This window comes from Cetorhinus maximus, chromosome 26 (genome assembly GCF_964194155.1).
Source record: "Cetorhinus maximus chromosome 26, sCetMax3.hap1.1, whole genome shotgun sequence".
In the NCBI taxonomy this organism is placed as follows: Eukaryota; Metazoa; Chordata; class Chondrichthyes; order Lamniformes; family Cetorhinidae; genus Cetorhinus; species Cetorhinus maximus.
In genome coordinates, this window is record NC_135904.1 from 35056182 (window position 1) to 35069285 (window position 13104).

Below are 13104 nucleotides of genomic sequence, written 5' to 3' on the forward strand. Positions count from 1 at the left end.
CGAGAACTGGAAAACCGCAGGATTATTTCTATGTTCAGGGTTACTGACAACATGCACGTTCGGATAACCTCAGCAACCACCACAACTGGAAGCTCTACACCTACTTCACATCCTGTCGCTGATAAACTCCACCTTCGATTGGAAACGAGCCCTCCTGCTCCTCAAGTCGCCCCTTGTTTAATGGTCACAGCCAAAGAGGAGCGTATTATAGCGACCAATCGCAGCTTAAAGCCGACCCATTCTCCCGGAGCTCACAAACTGACACCAGACACCGGAGGCTCCTACTAAAGGAAAAGTCGAGGTTGATGGCTTGGCTTTGGCCAGTTGCCAATGACTGTATCTCATTCATTTAGACATCCAGGAAATTATAATCTTTCAAAGCTTTTTGGACCAATAGACTATTGTTTTTTTGTTGTTGACATTTACCTATAGTAAGAGAGCAATAATGTTAGTGTTCTAGTCTTGGTGACCTTCTTACATAGATTCCTCCTTGTATTTTGCAGGAACAGCCGATGGGGAGAATATTCTGTGTCCTGTAGGCTCTGATAGTGGCCACCCGCTCCGAGTGCTTACCCAGCAGGTACACAAAGAGACATGGATAGGTCGATGTGTGACTGCAGCCGACACCACAGCAGGGTGGGAAGTGCTGAATGAACGAACGCCTTCGGTTGACAGCAGCATGTGGGGCCGGAAGGGACAGTCACTGCGGAGTGCACAGCGGAGGCAATGCAGTAAGTGGCAATGGGCAGACAAGCGAGTTCAACCCAGTTTAGTTCAGCCAGGTTTAAATTTGCCAGTGCTAGGAGTTGCACCCTGTGACCGAGACAAGCGGGAGTGTCTGCCAGGGAATTAGCAGGTTCTGCTCTGTGTGCATTGAAGATGAATGAGTTCTGAGTGAAGTGATTCTCATACCTGGTGTTTGCAGTCACATATAAACTTTCCACAGGAAAAGGTTGGTTTTATATTTAAATATCTCTTTTCAATTGGGACGCTGTCAGAGTTACCTGGAGATGGGAAGCGGAATATGTGAATAATTAATATTTTACATAAAATTGTCCTGCTGGTTTTGCGATCTACCGCAGTAATTAGTTTCTAGGAAGGAACACTGTAATGTTGCACAGTTTTAAAGTTAGTGAGTGTGGAGCTCCGAGCACTGAATCCACCATTCTTTCCTGCAAGTTCTTTGTAAGAATTGGAAACAGATTTCCATCTGAAATCTCGCCCTGTGTCAGCAGCAGTCGGTTTGTTCCAGTTGAGGTTGCTGGGTTCTGAGAAATGCAACAGACCAATCAGACATGCGGCGTTCAACCAAGAATTCAAAGGGGAAACGGGTTCGGTTTAAGTTTTGACCTTCCGCAAGCTTGAAACGCCTGAGCGTGTTGGAGGGTGTGTGTGTGTTTTAAAATGCTGTCTCTGCTGTTCTCCTTAGAGAGCGGATCTCCTATACACACCCCCACCCCACCCCCACCCCCCACCAGATCACCCTGTGTTCATCATCATCATCTAAACATCGACTTTTATTTAGCAGAGGGTTGAGAGAGCCACAGAATAATTGGCCCTTAAAGAGGTAATAAGAACATATTTATCAAGCGGCTGTTGGAAGATGTGGTTTTAATATAATGAACTACAGGAGGGAAATAGACGAGTCAGGAATCATAGATTTTAGACTTAGTTCTCCACTGGTTAAACATAAACTTCTTTGGAAACCTCCTGATAAATAAAACGAACCAAAAGTGAATCAATTTTTCAGCTTATTCTGTATTGAATACATTTTCATTTTTAATTGGAACATGATGGGCGAGTAAGGATTATTTAAAGGTGTAGAGTTGGGAATGCCTTCACCGGATTACATTTAGCAGAAATAAAACAACTTGAACACTTGGTCAGCTTTTTCAATGGGATACTTTGTGCTAATAACACTTTCGGAAGCCATTGGCATTCTCTTGCTATTTATCACCTGAAGAAGTCTGCCTCTTGCAATAGTTCCGGACGGCAGCAATCTCTGATTTCCAAGTTAGACATTCCCGAGTGGATCTGGAGAGGAGGGGAGGGGGGTATCTTCAGGATGTCAGCCGGCCTAAGCGATGAGCCTTTAGGAATTTCATTCACTGAAAACCGGCTGCTGCCTGCGAATGAAAGATTCCCTCAGCCGGGACAGGTCGTTTCCCCCAAGTGATTTGTCAAGGTTTCATAAGAGCTCTTGGTTATTCCTGACGCTGATGGTGGGAAATATTGTCTGGCCAGAGGTCGGTCTCCTCCACAATTATTACCGAGTCAAAGCCACAACGAAAATGCACCCTTCACTGATATACCATCATTATGCCCTGCAAACTGAGAGTCTAACCTTGTTAGACTTTATTAGGTGACGCGGCCATTTACAATTGAATACACACTGTTTAATTTTATTAACCTATAGAATATTTTATTACAAACTTATGATAAAATATTGGCCAGGCTGACGAATCACATTTAGCACAAAATGATTTCTCTCACTGCCTCACCACTCCCCTCCTTCCATGCACAATTCCCAGGCCTATCTGTTAAGTTAATACTTTTCCCGGTGGCCTATTTCCTTAGTTGGATACTGAGAACCCAGAACAGTATCACCTGGCCCCCCCCCCAATTTCAATCTATAAGGATAAGACCACGCGGACTGCAACGGTTCCACATTGTGGCTCCCCATCACCTTCTTATGGACCATTTCAGGTGGGCAAGAAATCCTGACCTTGCCATCAATTCCATAAATAAATAAATGGTCCTTGTTATAGAATCATAGGGAAGTACAACACAGTATCACAGTATCTTTACAGTGCAGAAGGAGGCCATTCCCATTATCCCTGTAACCTTGCACGTTATTTCTTTTCAGGTAGCAATCCAATTCTCTTTTGAATACTTTCATTGAACCTGCCTCCACCACCCTTTCAGGAAGTTTGTTCCAGGCTACAACCACCCTCTAGGTGAAAAAAAAATCCTCACATCACATTTACTCCTTTTGCCAATTATTTTGAATCTGTGCCCTCTAGTTCTTGTTGCTCTTTTGAGTGGGAACAGTTTCTCACTAGTTGCACTGTCCATACCCCTCAGAATATTGAATATCTCTATCAAGTCTCCTCTCAGCCTTCTTTTCTCCAAGGAAAACAATCACAGGAAAATTCCAATGTCAGGGGAAACAGCGTATTTATACTGAATGAGAAGAGAGTGCTGATTGGCAAGTGGACTCTGATTGGTAGAGGTGTTGTCACGAAAAATGCACCAGTTGATGGTGACTGACATTTAACTGCCAGGGCAATGTTTTGACCAATTGGAGTCAAGCTGCCTGAATTAAATTTCACCAACAATGCTTGGCAGTTAACTGTCAGTCACCACCAACTGGTGCATTCTCCATGGCAACACCTCATCAGTCAGAATCCACTTGTCAACCAATCAGCACTCACTTTTCATACAGTATAAATATTTTGTTTCCTCTGACATTGGTATTTTCTTGTGACTTGTCCTGATGAGTACAAGACAAAAAGCTTTGACAAAAATCTATTCTTTTCAGCAATACTAATGCACATTTATTAAGTAAATTGCAAGTACAGCCTTTAGTGCCCTGTCACTCACCACTCAATCTCTCATCCCACTCTAGCATCCCCGTCTTTGGTTTCCTACACTGTCTCAATGGAGCTCCTCCCAAGCCTGACACATGAACGCTAAGTGGTCTGTGCTCCCTCCAAGTTGGATTTTAGGCTTTACTATTGAATTTTAATAACATCAAAATGCAACTTTAATGCATGTTATTTTTGAGATGAGACCCTGGGAATGGGTGTGTTAGTGTATCAGGGGAGTGGGTTTTTGGAGATCGGTTGGGAAACACCACACTGGGGGACAATCTGAATGGTTGGTGTCAGTTTGCTTCTTTCTCCTGGGCTGTTGGATTCTGTTCCTTTTTACCAGCTTCCCCTGTTTCCATTTCAGATCTATTCAGTCTTAGAATCTTACAACATGAGAGAAGACCATTTGGCCGATCAATCCTAAGCTGGCTCTTTGAAAAATCTATCCAATTAGTGCCACAGTTGAGCTTTCTCCCCATAACCCTGCAGATTAATTCTCTTCAAGTACATGTCCTCTTGCCTTTTGAAGGTTTCTGTGGAATCTTCTTGAACCACCCTTTCGGCTAGTGGCTAGTTCCAGATCATAGCAACCCTCTGTGTGAAATAACTTCCTCATTTCCCCTCTGGTTCTTTTTGCCAATTATTTTAACCTGTGACCTCTGGCAGAGGAAATAATTTCTTCCTATTTGTTTTACGAAATCTCCACACAATTTTGAACGCCTCTATAATGTTTCCCCTTAACCATCTCTGCTCCAAGAAGAACAGTCCCAGCTCCTCCAGTCTCTCCATATAACTGAACTCTCTCATCCCTGGAATCATCCTGGTAACCCTCTGTACCCTCCCAAGGGCCTTGACATCCTCCCTACACTGGGGTGCCCAGAGTTGTACACAATACTCCAGCTGTGACCTAACCAGGGATATATTAATCCTCAAGATTTTCATAACTTTCTTGTTTTTTTATTGAATGCCCTAATTACAAAACTAAGTATCCCATATACTTTCTTAACTCCCTTATTAACTTGCCCAGCCACTTTTGTAAATATATACCCCACCCCCAACCCTCCCCACTAGGCTCTATGCTTTTACACTATGTCCCTCCTCAAAGTAGTATTGTTTCAATTACACTGTCTCCCCATGTTGTTTCTCCCAAAGTACATTATTTCACATTTGGACCCACATTAAATTGCATCTACCATTTCACCAGTCTGTTTATGTCCTCCTGAAGTTTGCTACTGTTAAGGACAGGAGGGATTAATTTAAAGAGCACTAATTTCTCCTCTCACCACCCGTCTGTAAACAGAAAGGTGTTTTGATTTGTTTCCCTCTTTATAAGCAGTAGCATATTTCCCAATCCCTTAGTTTTTGTGTGATCCAATTTTCTATTAATGACCTCACAGCAAACTCAAGATAGGATGAACTCAAAGGGTTAGTTTATTTTCACACACTCAAACAGTAAAGACAGGGATCAAGAAAAGAAGGTTTTACAGAGAAAATAAATATTAGTTCACAAGAGTTCCTGAGTCCAGAATCAAAGTCCAATGAGGTATTCCTTCATGGAGGTCAGTTGGCTGAAAACCGATGTTGGATAATTCACTTTTCTGGTGGTGTTGACTTCACACAATGAGATAGGCATGTAGAGATGAATCAGTCTTATCGGTGATGGTACAGAAATTCCAGCAGAAGCATTGTTGATGGGGGCCAGGTATTCTACCTTGACAGAGCTCCTTGTCTGTGAGGCTGCTAGTTAGATGGCAAAGAGCAGTATGAGCTATACTGTTCAGCGAGGCAATATTACTTGTTCCACAAGCCAGAGGTCCATGTCACATGACTCCCACTTCTGTACTAGGTCTTTGACAAAGGATGTGTATCCATCGTCTGGATTCCAAAGACTGTTAAATGTCTCAGCTATTAGGAATTGAAAGGAAGGTTGCAGGGCCTTTGTCTTAGCACACGATCCATGTCCTTTTGGCTAACCTTGGGTATTAAATGCAGAGGTTGTTAGTGGCTCCTCAGATATAATGAGATATGAGTTTTCCCGAAACTATCACGTAGTTTTTTTGTCTGGGGAGTCACAGACAGACATAGGCTCAGCCATTTTAAAGATCTTTGTTCAGTTTTTAAATTTTAGAAATAGCAATGAGCATATCTACAGATATTTTATCAAAACATACAGTGTGAGGTCTTAGTCCCTCACATTGCTATCCTGCTCACTATTTACTGCGTTGCCAAGTTTTGTGCCATCTGCAAACTTCAAAACTGTACTCCCAATATCCAAGACCAGGTTCTTTATACATGACTCCACTGCATATGCCTGTCCAAAGAAACATCTGTTCAGCACTACTCTGACTTCTAACCCTAACCCTTAGCCAATGTTATACCCAAGTTACCATTCTTTCTTTAATACCATGTGCTTGAATAAATCTGTTATGTGGTACTTTATCAAATAGCTTTTCAAAATCTTTATCTACAACATGCACAGCAACACCTTTATCAACACTCTCTATTCCTTCAACAAAGTCCAACCACCAGTTCAGCTGTTTACACCACTTCCATGTCTCTTAAGTGCCTTTATTTTCTTGCATTATATTCCTTCCTATGTTCTCTTGTTAGTCCTTTTGAAGGCTCTTGCTCTGTAATATCTTCCAGCTTTGATGGGAAATCCATGTCTAAAACTTTAGCACCTTTGTCCTCTTGATGCTGATTGACCTGTTGAGTGTTTGCCAAAGTCTCTGTTTTTGTGACAGTTTACTGCAAGTATCTGTCGGCATCAGGAGAAAGAGCATTGGCTGAAGCTGGAGGGTATTTGGGTATCAGCTACTCATGGTGAACATGTATTGACAAGTGTAGCTTTGTGACCATTGTTCAGTTTTAAACTCATAACAAGAGCAAGGCCTTAAGGACAAAATATAAATTAAAAGTGTGGAATTTCCCAGATTACAAAGAAGCATTTGATCAATTGGTAGAGATGCAATTTGGGGGAAACCAGTTTGAGCTGATGGTGAAGCAAGGGAATGAACCTTTCTATTAGAAATAATCTGCATTTACACAATGCCTTCCACATTCTCCAGTTGTCCCCAGGTGCTTTACTGTGTAGTCACTGTTGTCATGTAAGTAATACTTGTGCACAGCAAGATCCCACAAGCATGACAGGTTTTAATTTTATTGATGTTGGTGGAGGGCTATTTGGACACAAGGGAAACTATACTGCTTGTCTTTAAATAGTACTATGCAATCTTTTATGTTGACTTGAATAGGCAGATGGGGCCTTGGCTTAATGTTTCACCAGAAAGACAGCGTTGCTGATAGTGCAGCACTCCCTCAGTACACCCTGAGTGTCAATTTGAATTAAACACTGAAGATGGGGCTTGAACCCACAAACTCCTGACAGGCGAGAGTGCTACCGGTGTGTCACAGCTGACGCTTAATTTGGGTTTTGCAGAATGCTTTTCTGAAATGATTTTTCAACCCAATGACAATACTTAAAAGTATAACAGTTGTAAAGAGGGATTTGAGAAATTGGGTCTTTTTTAAATAGAGCTCAGGATTAAAAGGCTTCAAGATTGTGAAAGGATTAGAATGTTGAACTCTCCAAATAAGCTGTTTTTGTGGCAGAGTCCATCACAATTTCTTTTAGAAGGAAATTTGTTTTGTTTCAAAGTGTGATATTGAAGGTCAATGACAGTGTGTAGGAGACTGCGATTACATTATACGGTAGGCGAAGCTGGTGAGCCACAGCGTCTGTTTCTGTGCTGTTCTGTGTTTCTATTTTCATTTCTTCTTCTGAAGGTGGGAAATCTTTAAAGAGTTTCAGGATGCATTGACGTGCAGTCAACTGTTGACAAATGCAATTTTGTGACTGAGGAGTGAAATTAATATTTATTGTAGTGGTTCAGGTCTAAGGACATCCCTGATTTAAATAGAAACACTCAGTGTGATGGCTGTTACTAATGTTTGGGTCTGTGTGCTACTGGCTGAGAGAAACTGGAGACCTAGCAGATTAGTCCCTACCTTGTACACAGTTAGCTTCTTGTGCTCAGCCTCTGCTTCAAGTCAAGAGGTTCAAACCCAACTCCGGTCTCTGAGCACATAAGGTACTGAGGGAAGCCTGTATTGACAGAGGTGACATTAAGCCATCGCCTTGCTGCCTGCTCTGTTTAGTTGTTCACATCACTGGGAAGCGGTGAAGTTTGATAGCCTGAAAGGAAGAGGTGAACGGGCTTTCCACAGTCACAGGTTATTGGAGGCAGGCCGAATGTGGAGTTGAGGCCACAATCAGATCAGCCATGATCTGTTACCAAATGGTGGAGCAGGCTCGAGGGGCCGAATGGCCTACTCCTGCTCCTAATTTGTATGTACATCTGAACTAATCTGGAGATACTCGAAAATGCCAACAGAATATTCCACCAGCTAGGGGCCCTCACCATACCTGGACAGCGCAGTCATTTTTGGGCAGTTTCTTAACGTCTAACCTGAGGCTACGAACCAATCAGGAACATGTTGCGGGGGGAAATGAAGCAGATGCAGTCTCAGCGTCAGAGCTAAGCAGCTGTTATTAATGCACTGAAGCAAATCCGTGAACAGACAACTGGCCACAGTTTCAATTAATGTTCGGACAGGTTGAGGGCAGAGCTGGCTTAACATTTCAGGAGGTACTGCAGCGGTTGGAAAAGCTCTAACTCAGCACAGAGTCCTGCATCCTATAAAGGACATGTCTTTTAATTAAGGAAATATCGCAACCTTCAAATCTAATCCAACCCCAGTAGCTGAGCACAGCTCCTTCAGGAAATGTTACCATCCAGGAATTTCATGTTGCTTTGTTTTGATAGAGGAAATAAGGAGAAATTGTTCTGACTGACAGGAGGATCTATAACCACAGGATGCAGAATTGAGCTTTAAGAGAACAGGGAGGGGAAATAAGAATTGTTTTTACCCAGTGAGTTGTTGTGATCTGGTACATGACCTGGAATGTTTGGAAAGTCAGTGGAGGCAGACTCAGTGATAACTTTCAAAAAGAAATTGGAATTGTGCATGAAAATGAAAATGTTTCAGGGCTGGTGGGAAACAGCAGAGGAGCTGAATCAATTGGATAACTCTTTCAAAGAACTGGTAGGGATGGGATGGGATGAATGGTCTCTTACACTGTAAGGCTGTAGAAATCTTTGATCGAGTGATTTGTTTCTTGTCTTCTGGCTTTCCTGAAGATACTGACTCCACCTGTGATCTGACTCTACATTCCTCTGCTACCTTGCCCAGGTGTCAACATGGACAAACTATTCAACGATGGGAGCCAGCATAACCTATCCTCACCTGACATCCAGACATGTGACTTTTCACAGAGGCAATGTGGGAGAGTGAGAAAGTTTTTATAAAGAACCTTTGCACTATTTATTTCTTGTCTTTCTTTTGGACTTTGCTCTTTTCTTTCCACCCACGTTTCCTACATTACAACAGTGACTATACTTCCAAAGTGCTTCACTGGCTGTAAAGCACTATTCATGTCATGAAAGGCGCTATATGAATGCAAGCTTTTCTTTTACCCCTCCGGATACCAAAGTTACTGTAACAGGCTCAGAACAAAGGACAATTTCATCTGAGTCAGAAATGTAAATTCGAATCAAAGCTTTCCAGTCCAGTACAAGCTGCGACACTTACAGATCCTGTTTGATTAATGCACAATTTGTTTTAAATTCAGATGAGCACTTTCAGAATGCTTTAGAAGCTTCTGAGTTCTAATCACGTTTTCTTAAATGTCGATGACATTAAGTAGATGGTAATGAGAATAGAGCCAAACCTGGGAGACTAATGGATTTTGGAGAGACAGGTCACAAATAATTACTGGCAATCCCCGGAGCCAAGCTAAGGCTGATGTGGGCCAAGTTTTTTTCCCTCCCCCTGCGCCTTTCCCTATCGGTGAGACTGCCTGCTGAAGGTAAACGCATAAAATTAATCATTTCTGATTTTATATCCATAAAATAAAGTCATTAGGCAGAATTTTACCAGGCCCCCGGTAGCAGGCTAGGAAACAGGGTAAAATACTGGGCAGCTGCACCAGCACGGCTCCCTGACACAGTCCTGTCGACAGGGAGGCCTCCAGTGGTGGGAACAGCAGTGGCTCAGCTACAGCCTTAGAAAGTGAAAGGCCCAGTTAAGGGCCATTTTCCCCGTCTGCTGGGAGTGGAGCCATCCGGTCAGAGCTGGAGGCTCCATGGCCCAAAGAAAGGCTCACCAATGGCGAAAGCCACCCCTGCTGCTGGAGTGATGTCCCCCTCCGATTACCAGGGCCTGCCTGCTTGACCCCGGCAGCCCTGCCAGGGTGCCTCAAAATGGAGGCGGCCTCAGGTTTCCTTTGCTGCCTCAGCAGTTGCCCTCTCTCTCTCATTGGCGCTGCAGAGCTGCCAGCCCTCTGATTGGACCAGCAGTTTGGAAGCCCCACCCACCTTCCTTAATTGGCCGCTATACCCGGCCTGATTGCCTCCGTGTGGCAAAATCACGGGGGAGCTCCTGCCTCTCAGGTGTGCTGGCTTCCCGAAAAACTGCCCAATGCTGGGGACCTGCCCTACATCCACCACTGCTGGGAAGATCCCACCCAATGATTTTTGAGCATTTGGGTATTACCTTCTGGGCATTAATGTTTTTTGTAGCTAAAGCCAGAGTTTCATTATGTAACACAGTTAACTGCAATGGGCAAACCATGATCTCTTTGGTTCCTCATGTCCGATAACATTTTTGCAAATAACCAGATGAAATGGCCAACGAAGCAAAGGTTTATCTTTGCCCAATATGTAAATCGGAGGGTTACTACTTCCTTTGCCTATTGTTTTACAAATTATATTTGATGTCGTTGTCCCAAACTCTGTATAATAAGGAAAAACACACAAGGGAAGGGGAAACTGATGTAATATTTCAGACAGAGTTGGCCCTAGGCTCTCTTGACTCTCTCTAGTTGTAAAATGTGGTGGATTCTTCCAACTGTAACTTGCGTGTCCTCAAACATCTGCAGAACATTGTTTTGTATTCCTGACAATCAGAAATGTAACCTTCTATTGACCCAAAGAGAATAAGACTTGCAAAGTACTTGAGCTGGTAACCTAGTACTGAGGGAGTGCTGTGCTACAGGAGGCTCAATCTTTTGCACGGGTGAACGTGACTGGCATTGTTGTTTGTCAAATCTTGCTGTGCGCAAGTTGACAGCCATGTTTCCCTACATCACAACAGTGACTACACTTCAAAAGTTTCATTGACTGAGTGTGAAGTGATTTGGAATATTCCAAGTCTCTTCACCTACATCAATTGGCAATAATATGTAACATCAATTAGGTCCAAATTGAACTGGAAAGTCTTTAATGAAAGTAAAATCTTAGAAAAGGTTGCTTCAAGACATGTTGGGTTTTGCAACACACTGGGGTCAAATGAACACTCCTGAATTTCTAGGCCTGAGATTCTCAGTTCTAACACTTATGAGTCAGGGAGAGAAAAGTGAATGATACAAAAACACAGGCAGTTGCTTTCCTCATTCTGATTTAATTTCCCTTCTTTTAAATAAAGCAAATTGAATTTTGAAAGCAAACAACATGTCTTTGAGGGATCAAGGGAGAGAGGAGGAAATGAAAGTGATGGGCCTCTGGCGTCTCATCACCTGCCACTGGGTGTTGTGAATGGGGAGATTGACTACAGGGTTAAGGGTGAAGCGAGTGACAGTGGAGCAAAGGGGGAGAGGCTGGTAAAGGGGTTGAGCTGGTAGCTCATAGGGGAAGTTGAAGGATAACGATAGGAGTGAGGCTGGTAAAGGGGAATGGATAGTGGGATTGCACTGGGGAACATATAGGAGCAAAGGGTCGGGGAAGAATGAGTGATTGTGGAGTGGTTAGGAAGTAAAACACTGAAGGCCATAGTTTCCCTGAAGTTCCCATTTGAACTGCAGCTATTGGTGACTGAACTGTGCCTCACCTCAGGACTGAATAGTCAGAAGGAGAAACTCTTTTCTACCTTAAATGAGACGGATATTGAGAAGGTGGCAAAAGCAGCAGTGGAGACTTGGTGCTGTCTGCTGCTACTCCTTCCTGCTCCTCGATTAAGAGCAGTTGCTTTGTTAGTGACCATTATACTGTGAGAATGGTTGAGCCTGGAGCCCTGCACCACAAGTATCATTTAAAACACTGTTTTGCTGATTGTCTCCCTTCACTGGGGATGAAGAGCTGACCACTGGGTTCGAGGAGTCCAGTCAGTCAATCCCTCCCCACCCCTCCCCTCCGCCCCACCACCCACCATGGGTGGGAGAGCAGCTGATATTCTGGCAGGAATGGATGAACAGGCCGAGTTAAATACAAGGTGGTGCCTTCACCTGCATGGTCTATGCCTACTCCTGCTTCCTTATAATCTTATGATCAAATGAGATGCCTTTGCACTGACCACGTAATTTGCATGGGGTCGGCATTAAAGGGCATGTTGTCATGTGGGAAACAACAGGAAATTTGTGCACACCAAGCGTTTTCACTAACAGCAGGTCGTCTGTTTTAGTGATGTTAGTTGAGGGATTCATAATGGTTAGGACATTATGGGAGCTCCCCTGTTCTCCAAATAGTTTCCCAGAATTCATCTGAGAGGGTATTGGTTTAACATCTTGTCTGAAAGCGCAGCATTCTCACAATATTCCATAGGGTGTCAGCCTAGATTTTGTGCTCAAGCCTCTGGAGTAGGATTTGAACCCACAACCTTGTGGTGAGAGTGCTACCCACTAAGCCATTGGATCATTTTGTATACTTTGTTCCTTCAGCTTTTCTCTCTCTCTTGCCCACCAAGCCAAACCTTTTCCCATAGTCAACCTGTTGCTAACTCGTCAGCTGACAGTAGAGACCCTCAATATATTTCCACCTCTCCCTGCTACCCCTGTGATCCTCCCTCCCGCCCCCTCACACACACCTTCCCTGAGCAAGGAGTTTTGGACGAGTTGCAGTTTGTGAAGGAGGCCAGTGAGATGGCGACGGTGAAGGTGTGGAGAATGGCTCTCAGTAGCAGTGAGGGTGAAACAGAGACAGAGGTTTGCAATGGTGAGGAAGTGGAAACAGATGAAAGTGGCTGAGTTTAAAACTCAGTTCATGATCAAACGGGATACTGAGTTTCTGTGCCATTGGGATCAGCTGAAGTGATGAACCAGTGCGATGGATAGTCAGGAGTGAACATCTTGGTTGCAGCCAAGCGGGACGTTCTTGCCAAAGTTGTACTGAAGAAGTTTCTGCTCATCTTGATACCTCATCAGCCAGATAGTTGAGAACTGGCTGGGGATGGAGGGCTCAATCTGGATGTCACTTGAAAGTTTATCTTGTGCCTACAAACAATGCCACTGAGGGGCAGAATGTAGGCCAAGAAAAGGCAGTCTGAAAATGGAGGCATTGGGCACAACCAAGTGACTGGGTAAAGGTAGAAGAGGCTATTTCCATAGATTTGCTGCCTTCACTGGGATAGGCAGTAGTGGGACCAGGGAGAGATAAGTAAAAGCAGACTGATTGACCCG

At 43.7% G+C, this 13104-nt stretch overlaps 1 protein-coding gene across 1 annotated transcript in view; it reads left to right on the top strand.

Moving 5' to 3' along the window:
* Nucleotides 1-602: 602 nt before the first annotated feature.
* The window catches only part of ctxnd1 (cortexin domain containing 1), a 48949-nt gene continuing 36447 nt past the window's right edge, over nucleotides 603-13104 (top strand). Inside the window, exon 1 of the mRNA XM_078529930.1 lies at nucleotides 603-731. The gene's annotated coding sequence lies outside the window, so the exon portion shown is untranslated. The remainder of the gene's footprint in view (nucleotides 732-13104) is intronic.